We start from the raw sequence: 15,325 nt of genomic DNA, 5'->3' as shown, positions 1-15,325 counted from the left end.
TTGAACATGAATTTTGCCCTAGAAGGATGAAAGGATTTTTTTGTAAAGATAAAACTGAATTTTCTCTCATTTTGTAAGAGCTGCTGCTCCAGCTTGCCTGATATTCAACGTGAACCGAGTTACTACGCGCGCTACGGAGTTACGTCACACGCTACGGTCACTCGCGAAAGTATAAACCTAGCTTTAATGAACCGCAGCTGACTAACACTACCAACAAGAGTGGGTGTGTCCAGAGAGCTGCGCCCCGTGGAAAATCTGAAACCAGCCAATTAAACTCCAGCCTCAGATCACGTGCTTGGCAAAAGTTTATGCCTCTCCATGCACTCTCATTAGACCGGTGCCCCGCACACAGGAAGTGTGCACAATGTAAGCAATTAAATTAGTGCTGTCAATTCCAGGTGCTGCGATTGATTTTGCTCAAGCTTGCTAGATTTTTTAATTAGCAATCCAGGTAAAATTAGTGGAATCAACACAATCCAGGTAGCCTGAGCAAAATCCTGGTAAGGACTTTTAATCGCAGCACCTGGAATTGACAGCACTAAATTAAATACAATTGTGTTTACTCTTTTAATACATTCAAACATGGCTATTAGACACACAGTGTGACAAAATAATTTCCTCACTATCGCAGTTTATAATGAACTAATTTTAATATTGGAACAATATTAAATGGGCGGCGCCCTAGCGCCCCCTATTGACCAGCCACCACTGAGAGATGCAGTCTTCCAAGAGCAGTGCGGGGGAAGAGTCCCCTGAAGCCCAGCAGTGACCACAAGTCCGGTACCAACCAAAAGCCAAGAGGAGAGGGGTGGTGGTGACCATTGATCTATATTACTGGATTGGACATCGCCTGTTGCCGCTATAGCTAGCGATGCGTCGCCCTCGGAGCCATTACTATGCATTGAGTCATGTCAGCACAGCAGTGTAGTTCCTATGTGGGATGTGCATCCATCCGCCCTTATTTCTTATCCGATTTTTATAAAATATGGCTTAAATTAAAGGTGAAAATATTGCCAATGTTGTGATATGTAAAACTTTGTTATTCTCCCAAGAGATAAATTTAAATTTAGGTAAAATTTTTAAAAATCCTTTAAAAAAAAAAAAAAAAAAAAAAAATCCCTGCAAAAAGCCCTTTTCTTTCACCTGGCTAAAACTAAATAACACAAGTACGTCATTGTCACGGAGGAGCCGTGACGCTCACGCAAGCGCACAGGCACAGAGGCAGCCATCTGCCAGCATTTTTACAGTTTTTCTCGATTGGTTTGGCTCATTTCTTGAAACCGAGATGACATTCTCAATACAACATGGACAAGTCTGGAAACCCCTTGGCAATTGTTCACAACAGAATAGCAGTTCTCCTTGGTTTAGTCAAATTGCAAATGTCTTTGTACATGTCTCAAATATCCCAGTCATCTTTGCAAATGATTTAGTACAAGTAGCCTACAGTTAGCACAATTTCCTAGTAATTTGAAATGAAATGAAATGAAAAATGAAATGTGCCATATTTTGTCAATTGTGATTTTTTACACCCCAATCGAACAGCAATCTGTTCAATTTTCAAAATTAATCAACATTATACCATATATATTATATAGCATTATACCACAAATACCACATACCAACCTCTTGATATATTTGGTAAATTCATGACTATAATTGAACATCTGAAACTAGAACCTTACTAATGAAGGTTCACACATCTCAGATAACCAAGCAGATAGATACTTGACAGGTGCTCTTTATGCTTGTGAATGCTATCAATCATGTAAGCCTGTACATAGAGAGCTTGACTAGGACCAATACAATTTCTGAACATGGAGGCAACTAGTCCAACACAAGCAAGAAGGCAACTTCCTGCTCAAGGAAGAGGGGGAAGAAGAAGATGAGGAAGAGGGGGAGTGAGGGTACGTGGTGGTGGGACAGGGGGAAGAGACAGAGGAGCACGATCACACTGTGTTGTCCCAGATGAAATTCAGGCGACGCTCATTGACCATGTTATAGCCTACTGTAAATCATCGCCTCACAATGGCAGAGGCAGGTCAACGAGTTCAACCCAAAGTGCCTCTGTCTACCGTCTCCTCCATCATTATTGACCAACGGGCCACAGTGGATGTCCCAGGCCAGCGAAGGGGCAATCTGACTATGTGTGCTGCCATTTCTGAGAATGGTGTGGCCACCCACATCCACAGTCTTGGCCCATACAATACAGAGAAACTTCTCCTTTTCTTGGATCACCTTTACATCTATTTGATCCCTGAAAATGAGAGAGGTCTCGTAGGGCCTCACCTACCACTCCACATCATTGTATGGGTCAATGAGAATTTTCACAATAGCCAACTCATCAGTGTTTGGTTTGCTACCCATCCAAGAATGCTGATGGAGTTCCTACCCTCTTACTCTCCTTTCCTCAATCCCATTGAAGAGTTTTTTTTCCACTTGGAGATGGAGAGTGTATGACCATCATCCACAAGACCAGAGATCCCTGCTCAGTGTAGGGGGTGGTTGCGACATTTCTACCCTCGTTGCATTGCAAAGGAGATTATACGTTGTGAGATGGATGAAAATCTATGGCCAGACAGAGAGCAGTGTGTGGATGGCCAGGAGGTTGAGGATGGTGGCCAGGTGAGAGAGGGTGAGGATAGTGACTATTGAAGTGAAACCACACCCCCACTTTATTTACAGGACTATTTTTATTTGATTGTATTACAGAATGGGCATCATGTTTACATTTCCTTTTTACACTTCAGTATTGTTAGCAAGTTCATTTTTGTGTAAATAAAAATGGTTTAAACTTCCTTGGCGTTATTAGTTTGATGTGTGATTAACCTTTGTAAAATCTTTTTTTTTTTCAGTTTTATACACCATTGTATTCTGTTAGTTAGTCCTTTGCCATAGTGACAACACATCTAACCATTTTGACTTGAAGTGCTCACACAATGCCAAATGGACAATACATTTTGGTAGCACTGACTATTCATACGAGAAGGGAATTGAGTTTTGACACATGGGTGAATTGTTTTGGAAAGGATATGGGCTTCTGAAGGCAAACCATGGTGTTATGCTGAACCATCCAGGTTATTTTGATAAAAGCACCAAATGCTTGAGGATGTCCAGTCTGTTTCGAGAAATGGGCCAAAGCAATTTCTTGCCAATCTTTACTATTTTGGTGGCACTGACTTTAAATGAAAAGGGGGTTTAGCGTTGAAGCATAAGTGAACAGTTTTGGGACAGATATACGCTTTTGTAAGTGAGCTCTTTGTTGTGCTGATCTGTAAGACAGTTATGCCAAATGGTGTTAGAGTTTTGAGAATGTAATTTCAGTTTCAGGAAATGAGCCAAACCAATCGAGAAAAATTGCAATCGCTCCTAATCGTTCCACTCACCACTTCTACATCCTCAGGACGTTCCTACATCAGCCCTTTAGCAGCACTGTATCTGTGAACGTGCAGAGGGACCTCTTAACAAAAATTGGTAGGAAGTGTGTTTTTTATAGAGAGACCATGTCCTCACCTTTTAGGATCTGTGGATTTGCTTCGGGACGTTTGCAAGGAGCTGGCTGGAAAGAACTGCCTTATAGGCTGTCCTGTTGAGCAACCTGCCTGGAGGCTCTGACAAGGGCACTTTCAGCAGACGTCTCTCCACCTTTTGTTTTGCAGTGTGCTGTTGTGCTCCCCTGCACATCATTCCACTTCTGAATTTGTCCTGACAGGCGGGGTGATCGTTTCACTCCAAGGTTGCGGAACACTTTCAGTGCCCTGATCTCGACGAGGCCCCTGGGGCTTGAGCAATGTTGATCGGTGCACTGGTTCACTGGGAAAAGAGCATCTGCTAAATGCTCTAAATGTATCATGCCACTAATTAGGAATGGAAGACTGGCCGCCCAAGTGTGTAAGAGACGTGATGAGAGGACATGATGAGTTAGGAAGAGCGTGTGATGAGTTAGGAAGAGCGCGTGATGAGTTAGGAAGAGCGCGTGATGAGTTAGGAAGAGCACGTGATGAGTTAGGAAGAGCACGTAATGAGTTAGGAATAGGGATGCAAATTATCGATTAATTCATTAATCGTTAGTTGACTGATCTTATCGATCGACTTTCGATTAATCGATAAGCGGCGTTTTTCACCTGAATTTCAGTGTTTCAATAGGGCTTTTAAAAATATCAGCTAAATATACTGCTCAAAAAAATTAAGGGAACACTAAAATAACACATCCTAGATCTCAATTAATAAAAATCTTTGAAATCAGTTGAAAATCTCTCATTTCTACCTGTTGTCTGTTCCATTTGCACAAGAGCAGTTGAAATTGATTCACAATCAGTGTTGCTTCCTATCTGAACACGAAGTGTGGATGACTTGGAGTTACATTGTGTGGTTTAAGTGTTCCCTTTATTTTTTTGAGCAGTGTAGTTAAAACACTTTGTTCAAAAAGTATATATTATATTATGATAATTATATTGTATTATATTATATATTGCTCAAGTAATTATGCATGAGGAAATTATGGTATAACAAAATACATTCTTTCATTTTAAAAAAGGAATAAATTAAGGACTGGCTCAGTTCAATTTGAAACATTAGACATTAAAAAAAATGTTTAAAAAAAAAAGAAATTAAATAGAGAGCCAAACAGAATATTATTGAGCCCATGTTTGGACAATGTTTCTAGCTTTGTAGTGAACACATGCTGTAACGCGACCGGAGAGTGCCCAAGTTTCCACAACATCATTGAGCTTGTCAGTTAAACTGTCAGCGGTGTGTCTATCCGACATGTTCGTCGTAATCAGCACTGCAGATTTTAGCTGCCAGTTCTCGTCAGTGTAGTGGCACGTCACAGTAATGTAACTTTCTGTTGTTAGAGCCGTCCAACAATCTGTTGTAAGGGCTACAGTAGTAGCAGTAGATAGCTTTGTTTTTAGCTCACTCGTATTTTTTTGTAGCGAGCTTCGAAAACGCTCGCCTTCCCAGTGTAGCTGTGATTTTAGGTTGACCAGGTGCACTGGTGATATGCAGGACAGCTGCATGCATGGTGTTCAAATGATAATTGAGTGAGCTAGTGGAACTGTTGTACTTCAATACCGCATTACACACAGAACATTTGACTTCTTTGCCTAAATTAACAATGTTGAAATTGTAGCGACTACTACTCCTCGCAGCGAGTTCCCTAACAGACAGGCACTTGGCCCTTTAAGTGACACTGGGAGAGCGGCGCCTGCGCGCGCCAGGGGAGGGGAAGAGAACAGTGCTGTTGTTTGAGTTGCGTGGAAAATAAAGTTTCCCTCCTTGGGATTTTCTGGATTACGCAGTTTCTGCCTCGTTTCCCGAACACGCTTCAAAATGGTCCCACACCGCACGTCTTTTCGCCCGCTTCATTTTGTTTTCCACTCTGGTCTTTCGCGACACGTGTTCACCTCTCGTTCTTACGCTCTGTTCAAGTTAATACAGGAGCGCTCTCTAATGATTAATCGTGATTAATACATTTTGATCGAGTAACGTCTTAATCGACAATTAATCGAAAGTCGATTAATCATTTGCATCCCTAGTTAGGAAGAGCACGTGATGAGTTAGGAAGAGCGTGTGATGAGTTAGGAATGGAGTACTGCCTGGAGTGTGTACAATTCTTCAGAGCATGTAGTGAAAACAGGATGGAGCCCTGCCTCAAGAGAGACAATGCAACATGTGGCGAGATGGGAGCGGAACGTTGTCCTCTTGGACATAACAAAGCACGCCTTTCGCTCTTGGCCACGCCTCTTTCCCCGCCCCCACACAGAGGGTAAAACCGGAGCAAAGAAAAGAGAGAAGCGCAAAAAAAATTTATGAACGTAAAATGCGAGACGCAAAGAAAAGCAGTGACGCGCAAACAAAAGAAAAACGCAAAAGGGAGAAAGTATTGCAAAAAAAAAGCAGCAACATAAAATGTGAAACGCAAAGAAAAGAAAGAAACGCAAAAGAGGAAAAGTATTGCAGAAACAAATTAGGAATGTAAAATGCAAAATGTTAATCTTATATTTGCGATATTATTATTTTTTCGTCACCATTAAAGACCCTAATTTGACTCCATAGAACTTCAAGTATTTTCTTAAATAATGTTTATATCGCCTTGAAAATGCTAAATTTTCTTCGGCTTGCACCTGACGCCATTTCGGCCTCTTCTCCGTTTGTGTCGTGTCACTCGCATGCTTCGGCGCGCGTGTAAAAACACTGGCTCTGATTGGCTACCATAACGCTGCCTTAGCCAATCGCTTACTGACTTGTTAAGTTAAACAGGTGTTACACCCAGAGCCGTAGAAAGAGAGAGTTGCGACACTCTGATCTCGCCGCTCAGAGGTCACGTGGTTCATGGAGGACCGTATAGTTCCAATCAAACACGAACACTGAATGGTTTTAAACGGGAAAGACATCAGCGGTTACCGTATTTCTGGTAAATATTACAACATACAGGGTTGCCAACACGCATTTGACCGTTTTCACACGCTCTCACGCCACACTTCCGATATCTCACGACGAAAAAAAATATCCAGTTTATGTACCTCAGATCCACAGATGTGATTCAATACGTTACTAGTTCGCTAGCTCTGGCGCCATCCACCGGCGATATAACACTTAATCTGCTTTATATCAACTTAATATTTATATCAACTTTCAATAAATATTTATTGATATAATTTTTATAGTATCTTTGAACAAAACTAGAGTTACAAATAGCCTGTTGAAGCAGCCTGCACTATTAAAGGTTCAGGCATAGATTTATTTAGTCCACAAAACAACACTAAAAACACATACATAGATTTATTCTGTAGTCTACACTACAACACTAAAATAACATCATTAAATACATCAATTAATTCATTAGCCACATTACAACACTAAAATAACATTATTAAATACATAAATTAATTCATCCCTAACATTTTCGTTTCACATCAAACTTCTACAGATTGATTTCTTATTGAACATGGTTGGCTGTGCAGCATTTGGATGTACCAATCGGTCCGAGAAAGGGATCCGGATGTATGGGTTTCCAAAAGATACCTACAGAAGAAAAAAGTGGTTGGCCCAAATCAGTAGAAGCAACCTGACCATCACAAGAAATTACAATAACAGAAAACTATGTGCAGTAAGTTCTGTTCATACACCATATGTGCAGATCATGATTTATTGTTTCATTTTTGTGTTGCATTGCGTACCTGACTTCAAATAAAGATATGATATGTGGTCTGAGATTCTGTGAGGAATTTAAACTCATTCTGCAGGCATACTTTGAGGGAGAACAATTCACGACAACCAAAACAGGCCAAGTGAAATTGAAAGCTGATGCTGTTCCAACCATATTTATCCATCGTCCTGAGCCTAAGAAAAGGAAGGCCCCTGCTCTGAGAACCCCAAAATCTCCTGTCATTTCTCTTGCAGTGACGAGTGACCACACATATTGTCCTAAAATAAAATTTGGTATGAATGATTTTAAATAATAATTCATACGATTATAATTAATAAAGTTAATTTGTATTTCAATTGCTAACCCCGTTTTTTAAACCTAACAATGCCATGCAATAATTTCAGATATTACTGAAGGAAATGAGGAAAGACAGAGAAGGGAAAGTGAGGGAAGTGAAATAAGGGAAGGTGGAGGCTGTGAGGAGACTGAGAGAGGTATACCAGAAAGTAGTGAGCCAAGTACGAGTGTGCAGCATCCAAGTGAGCCAGGGGCAAGTGAGAAAGACCTGAGGGAGAACCTCAAAACACAAATAAAAAGTTTAGAAGCAGCCCTTAAACGACAAAAAAGAATAAATGCAGTCCTACGGAGAAGAAATTTAGTTAGGGAAAAAAAATTTGGGGCAGTTTTTTCTAAAACTCAGATGAATGCAATTGGAATGAAGAGCAAGAGGGGCATCAGATGGGGAAATGACATCATTAAAAAGGCCATAAAACTCCATTTTGCTACAGGCGCAACAGGCTACAAGCTCCTGCAGGACATGAAGATTCCTCTCCCTGACATTAAAACCCTGCAAAGAAGACTACAGTTTATAAAGATGGAACCAGGAATATTGGGGGAAGTGTTTGACATGCTTAAGCTGAAGGTAGATAGCCTAAATGAGATGGAGAAGGAATGTGTGCTGACTCTTGATGAGATGTCAATCACACCAAGCGTGGAACTGCACCTGGGAACAGGAAAGCTTTATGGGGATGTGACTTTACCTGGCCACACAGGAGAAGCAACGCATGCATGTGTTTTTATGTTGGCAGGGAGCACAACACGCTGGAAACAAGTAGTGGCTTACCACTACAGTGGTAACTCCACTGATGGGGCAGTTTATAAACCACTCATTTTAGACATTATTCACAGAGCAGACTCCATAGGGCTACATGTTATTAATATCACCACTGACATGGGCAGCCCTAATCGGGCAATGTGGAAGGCTTTCGGAGTGGACCATAATAAAACATCTATTCCACATCCAGCAAAACCAGACAGAAGGCTATACTTTATGCCAGATGTCCCACATCTAGTTAAGAACTTGAGAAGTGCCCTTGTCCGTGGACAGACGTTTACAATTCCTCCAGATATAGTGGAGAGGGAGAAGCTCTCTTCCTGTGAAGCTTTGATTGGCCCGTTGCAAGATTTGGTGGCTTTTCAAGAGGGGATGACACTAAAAATTGCTCCAAATGTGTCACATAAAACCCTTCACCCCAGTCATTTTGACAAGATGAAGAGAGGCCCTGCATTAAATGTCTTTAGCAAAGCAACAAGTGCCGGGCTGAAATACATGGTGGAGCAAGAACAGCGAGCTGACTCTTACCTGACAACAGCATGGTTCCTGGAGCAGGTGAACCACTGGTTTGACATCATGTCTTCTCGCCACCCAGTAATGGCACTGAGCAGGCATAATAACGATCAATATCATAAATCAATCATGTTCCTTCAGCAAATGATCCAGTTGTTTCATGGTCTGAAGATTGGTCGACAGGGTAGCTGGAAACCTGTGCAAACAGGAATCATTATGGCAACATCCACAATATTGTCAATCCAAGAAGACATGCTGGCCCAGGGACACTTTTTTGTGTTGACAAGCAGGTTTACACAAGACTGTCTTGAAAATCTGTTTAGCTGCATAAGACAGAGGAATCCAGTCCCAACTCCTGTAGATTTTCACCAGGCACTAAGATCAATATCAGTTGGACAGTTTCTTATTACACTAAAATCAGGAAGCTATCAGGAGGATGACAGTAGCCTATTGGCAGACTTCCTGGATGCTAAAGAGGAATTTCCCAGTCCTGGCATCAGAGTGGATGACCTGTTGGAGCACAACCCTGTGACTACACCCTCACCTGACTACACAAAAATGGAGACCTGTGCTCTCTATCATCTGACAGGGTACATTGTGAATCAAGTAATCAAATATTCCAAAATTTGTAATGAATGTCAAATTGCAATTAAGCACAGAAACGAGAGCCCTGAAGAAGAGCACAGTATTTTACTAAAATTGAAGGAATTCAAGTCAGGTGCACTTTGTCGGCCATCACAGGAGGCTTTTGATCTAGTTCGGAAAATCGATCAATTGTTTCGAACTAGGACCAGTGCCTCACTTATGGCACTCCCTAATGCAAAACATTTAATGGAGATAGAGGCTAGGCTCTTAGACAGTAGGCTTCCCTCATGCCATGATGTTAAACAAAAAATAGCTAACAGATACATCAGGCTGAGGTTGAGAATTGCAGCAAAGCACATCCAGGCTGAGAGGAAGAAACACACACTGTCCAAAACTGGCCATTTTGGAAGTAAAAGCCAGATGAAAATGTCTAAGAAAAGCCAGCAAAGCCATGTAACACCTGTAAATACACCCCCATCAAATACTTTCATTGTTACCATGAATGTGCTTGGTCTGTCTTTAACTCCTACAAATGTCCTGCCACCCAGTGGTACTTAAACTTCAGTAGGTATGGAGGATCTGTTTTTCACATCCCCACTCCACCAGTTACTGCAGTAATCACCAATCTACATTGCTCCACTGGTCTGGTCATCACACCACTGGCCTAAAAAAAATATTGTAAATGTTATGATGGTAATGACAATCCTAAGCATCATACGTAATTAAATAAAAAAATTGTTACTAAATTGTGTTGAGATTATATATAGACCTGTTGATTGTTGCATCCTGTATAAATAGTGGTCATCCATGTACAAGCAGCTGGTTTTATCACCTGTCACTGAAACACTAGCTAATTAATTAATCAACCAAAGAGTAACTTCATTACAATCCAACCATCTTTTCTACTTCAGATAGTTACCATTAATTACAATATGATCAAATCTATATAGGTATTACTGAATTTAACAATTATCCTAATGACTGAATACTCTGAGGCTAATGCACCGCTAAGCGATTCCTGCTTTTAATAGCATAGCTAATGCTAGCGAAGTGTAATTTAAGCTAACGGCATTTAAAATGCAGAAATAAACTAACAACAAGTGACCACTTAACTATAACAGTAATACTAATCACATTTATGGAGGATTATATAGGAAACGATGAATAATTCATTAACTTACCAGAAAAACAGCCGCGGAAATGCTTCAAATATACGCAGTTCAATGCTGGAACTATAGCATGTTTGGAACTATTGGTCTCCCCATGGCACGTTTACTTCCGCATTCCTGAATTACAATAGGAGTCTATGGGAGTGTCGCAACTCTCTCTTTCTACGGCTCTGAGTGTACCCAATGGAAAATTTACAAAATAAATCAAATAAAAATATTATTCTTTGTCATTTTTGTATTAATATCTGGAAAACTATTTCTTAATTAAATAAGAATATCTAATAACAGCTTTCATATTAAAATATGGTATCCTGGTTTATAACCTGGGTTACATCCTCCCTGCCTGAATCTATGCACGTCCCTGTGCATGAACTGGCTGGACTGTAATTTTGTGTTTGAAAGCTGTGGACTGCAGAGCTCCAGAGTGGAGGACTTCAATCACCTCTCTGTTAACCTGAGCTCTACATTACTTCAAGCTCTGTCACCTCACACAACCCTACAGGACAAGACTTTTTAACCAGTTTAAGTTAGGGAGCCATCCTAACCATTGTCACTCTCGATAAAAACTTTTTTTCAGTCAACAGTTTTGAAGTTCAAATATGAATGTGGTCAAGCCACCAAGGCTTGGTGGAGTTCTTCACACTTCTTCAGACTCACGTTGAGTCTCGCTTTATGTAAATGACCAGAAACAATGAGTTTAAAAGCAGTGAACTCGCACAGTTCTTATATGATTTTTCCTTTTGGAACAGAGTTTGGATCCTCCACATTAAGCGGTTTGACATGCTGGGCCAGAACCTAACAAACCTAATGGACATCCCATCAGAGCTGGACCTCTCTGTCCTCCCAGGAGTGGCTTCACTCGGGCAACCGTTAAGGTCAGCTTGTACAACAGCCTGAGCCTACGCACTCTCATCTCTGTCCACCCTTTCACAATTATCAATGAAATGCTAACTGAATGGCTTTGTGATTTGTCCACAGTGGACCAGCATACACCCAGGACAAACCACATGAAAAGCAGGAGGATAATCTGGGGAAAAGCTCTCTGCCAGAACACGGTAAACATCAGCCATTTTCCTACAGTGATTATTAAAACTTTGGATTTACAACCTGTCTACGTTTATATGTACCTACCATAATGATGTAGTTCTCTTAACCCATTAGTAGTAAATGAGAGCAGAGAAGGACAGGGAGAGAAAGTACAGCACGTCAGCCCACTGGTGAGGAAAGAGATAGAGAGATGAAAAAGAAGAGAGAGATGCTCAGAGAGACTGAGAAAGACAGGCTGAGAGAGATATGAGAGATCCATATCAATGATCTAAGATGATTTCTCACTTAATCATATGAAAAAACAGATGTGCTTGTTGTTTGCAGGAATGTTCCAACAGGTACCTACAGACTCCACGCCAAGTGATTTCCTAATGCAGTTTTGTTTGTCTAGATTTATCATTTAGATTGTAATAACACACGGCATATATATCCCTATAAAGTAGAACTGATATATGACATCAAATTACAGTCATGCAACTGTAGCCGTGGTAATATTTTCGAATATGTGAATGTCTATTTTTTTAATGAACTTCACCAAGCTTTGTTTTACAATCTCTATGTTAAGTTAAAACTTTAAAAGAAAAAAAGAGGTTTTTGTATATGGTTCCCTTTGGGGGTTCCCCCTTGTTTGTTTTATGTGGGGCGGCAATTAGTGCGACACACGCCTGAGCTATCCGGTGCTTTCGCGGCAAAATCGCCAGTAGCATTGTGAATGCTGAACTGGTAAGCAGGTGTTTTGCGCTCTCCCATAAATTTCACAATTTAAAAGTGTAGAAACATATCTTTTAAGTTTAAGAGATAAACTACGCTGTGAGAAGTTATATCGCTAGTTGCCTCTCTTTCTAAACTCTTAAGTTAAACCGAGTTAGACGATGCTTTTAACATTGGAGTCGAGTCATCCATTGTTTTATGCCTCGTGCAGGCGGGAGAGAGAGCGAGGGAGAAGCAAAGCCTGTGTGTGTGCGTGTGCGTGTGCGCGTGCTGATTCTGCCCCATGTCTCACTCAGGTATGTTTTCCTGTTGAGAAAAAAATGGAAAAATTTGGAACTCTTTAAAATATGTTTATATTGTGACTGTGTATTAACACTGCTGGTTTATATTAGTAAGTTATATATAGGGCCTTTTCTCCTTTCGGCTGTATATGTAAAAAAAAAAAAAAAGAAAAACGGTAGTAGCATTGTGAATGCTGAACTGGCGGGAGAGAGAGCGAGGGAGAAGCAAAGCCTGTGTGTGTGTGCGTGTGCGCGTGCTGATTCTGCCCCATGTCTCACTCAGAGAGAAGCTGAATCGAATAAACAACGCAGAGTACCGTATTCCAGTGTGTTGTGACTTCTTCGCCCGCCCGGAGCCCATCGTCCGGTTAATGTCTGCTACATAAAAGTGGTGCCGTGACCCGGATCTCTGGTCAGCTGCTGCCGATCGCCGGGGTCAAGCAGTGCGTTGTGACGCGTGAGGTATCGTTTACAGGATCAGAGACTCCTTTCAGCGGACATTGAAGTGTCGGCGTATGGACTCATTTTTTATTTTAGTCACACTTTGTTCAGGTATTTGTTACGTGTTTGTATCATTTCCGTTCTACAGTATATGTGATTTCAACGTGTCGTAAACCAACTATGGCCGGTAGAGGGCAACAAGTAACTGATGTGTTTACTCCTGTAATTGGGAGGGGGAGAACTATATGTAGAGTGGATGGGGGTTTGAGAAGCCAACCAGACATGCTTCCATTTATTCAGGAAAGCCCTTTGGGTTTGGAAAATAGCTCTCATAATGAGTCAGTGAGGCCTCTGTGTTCAACCCCCGCCGATGGTACCGATAATGTCACACAGCAGTTACGTGAGTTGATAGGGGAACTTGGAAGTCAGATTGGTGAGACTATTGCGAATAGAATACTGTCCAGTCAAAGTCCAGTTACTCCTACCTCCCCTGGATCATCCAGTAAGGATGGCTTTGACGTTGTTAACACCTCTCCAGACACCTCTAGGGTCAGTGTGGTAGTTAGGTCAGACATTAAGGAACCACCTGTGTTTAGGGGCGACGAGAGTGACAAATACACTGTCCAGGAGTGGATAGATGTAATGGAGCTATATTTAAAGAAAAGTTGCTGCCCTGATACAGAGAAAGCAAACACAATTCTGAGCCATCTCTTAGGCAGAGCTAAGAACATCGTGAAAGTAGGTCTAAAGAGTAATTCTTCGTCTAACACAGTTGTGAGTCCCGACAAAATTTATGATGTGCTGAGGCGTTACTTTAGTGACAGCCCTGTGTCGTGCCTGCCTTTAGCCGATTTCTATGCCACACAACCAGAGTGCAAAGAAAGTCCAGTTGATTACTGGGTGCGCCTGAACTCCGCAGCAGAACGTGCTAATAGTCATTTACTGTGCAGTGGGAGTAGGATGGGGAATATGAATGCTGAAGTAGCTATGATGTTCATTCGGAACTGCCCTAGTCCTGACCTGTCCAGCGTATTTAAGTGCAAGCCAATGACTAAATGGTCATTTGAAGAAGTTCAGGAGGCCATAGATGAGCATCAGAGGGAACATTGGTCACGCAAAACTCCCAGTGTCCCAAAGCCTCGCACACTCCAAGTCGCTACGGCTACAGCTGTTGCTAGCCCAGAGGAGACCACTGAAGCAGGATGCACAGTTCTTAATGCTACACAGTGTATCCCCAATAACATCTCTAAACGCAACGATAATGTGGCATCTGACTCTAATACATTAGAGCGTGTGCTCAGCATGTTGGAAAGGGTGCTTGAACGTACCAACCAGCCGGTTCGCAACTCTTCAGGGCCCCATGTGACGTCATGGACTCGCGGGTTAGTCTGTCGTGTTTGTAGTGACGCTTCCCATACCACTCGCTCACATTGTATGAGAGAGAAGCGATGTTTAACCTGCTTCGAAGTAGGACATCAGCGTAAGGATTGCCCCAACATGGTTTTACCAGCTCCCCAGCTTAACTCTGTGTCACATAACCAGGGAAACTAGCACACTCACGCCTAGGGGGGAACAGCGTGGGTGATAAAGATGAAACCCTCGATTGTGGAGATGACATGTCACTGTATGAAAGTTGCTGCAAATCCGCATCTGATAAAAGTGAAATTCTGTTCCAAAATGTGATGAAGTTAGAAAAAGCTGACAGTCTGTTTTACACCGATGTGCTTGTGAAAGGTCAAATCACATTGCGAGCTCTACTAGATAGTGGATCTATGGCATGTACCATGAATGAAGAAGCGGAACACAAGCTCAAGAGCTCAGGGATTGCACTAGAATTCAGTGAAGTGGATTCTGACGTCACACTTGTAGGCTGTGGTGGAGTTCAAGTACGCCCAAAGTGCATCTATCAGATAGAGATGGAAGTTTATGGATATACAGTCAGTGTACCTACATTAGTTGTTCCTGGGCAGCGTGATCATGTCATTCTGGGTACTAACGTTATTAAGTACATCCTCAGTCATCTCAAGGAAACTCCCAACTACTGGCGTGTTCTCAGCTTGGCCGAAAGTTCAGGAGAACCTGAAATTGAATGTTTCTTAAACATGTTGTCTGGACTGCACAGGTGGAAGGGCAGAGAAATTCCTGACACCCTAGGTACGGCTAAACTTACACAAGCTGTCACACTTCTACCTCGACAGGAGCATCTAGTATGGGCCAAGCTACCCTCAATCGCCCCGGTTTCTGTGGGAAGTGCTGTCCTCGTCGAACCACCCAAGTCACAACCGCACAGGAAAGATATCATGGTTGGTAGGGT

General features: G+C 41.8%; 1 long non-coding RNA gene across 1 annotated transcript; it reads right to left on the bottom strand.

The window, feature by feature from the left end:
* Window positions 1–6,700: 6,700 nt before the first annotated feature.
* LOC143527429 (uncharacterized) lies at window positions 6,701–9,853 on the bottom strand. Its single transcript, XR_013134117.1, has 2 exons — window positions 8,793–9,853; window positions 6,701–7,026 (listed from the first exon to the last, which is right to left on the bottom strand). It is a non-coding gene; the product is annotated as an uncharacterized LOC143527429 (long non-coding RNA).
* Between the last annotated feature and the right edge of the window lie 5,472 nt (window positions 9,854–15,325).

This window comes from Brachyhypopomus gauderio, chromosome 11, assembly GCF_052324685.1.
Source record: "Brachyhypopomus gauderio isolate BG-103 chromosome 11, BGAUD_0.2, whole genome shotgun sequence".
Taxonomy (NCBI): domain Eukaryota; kingdom Metazoa; phylum Chordata; class Actinopteri; order Gymnotiformes; family Hypopomidae; genus Brachyhypopomus; species Brachyhypopomus gauderio.
The sequence above is the reverse complement of the archived record's forward strand: the minus strand, read 5'-3'. Positions and strand labels throughout refer to the sequence as shown.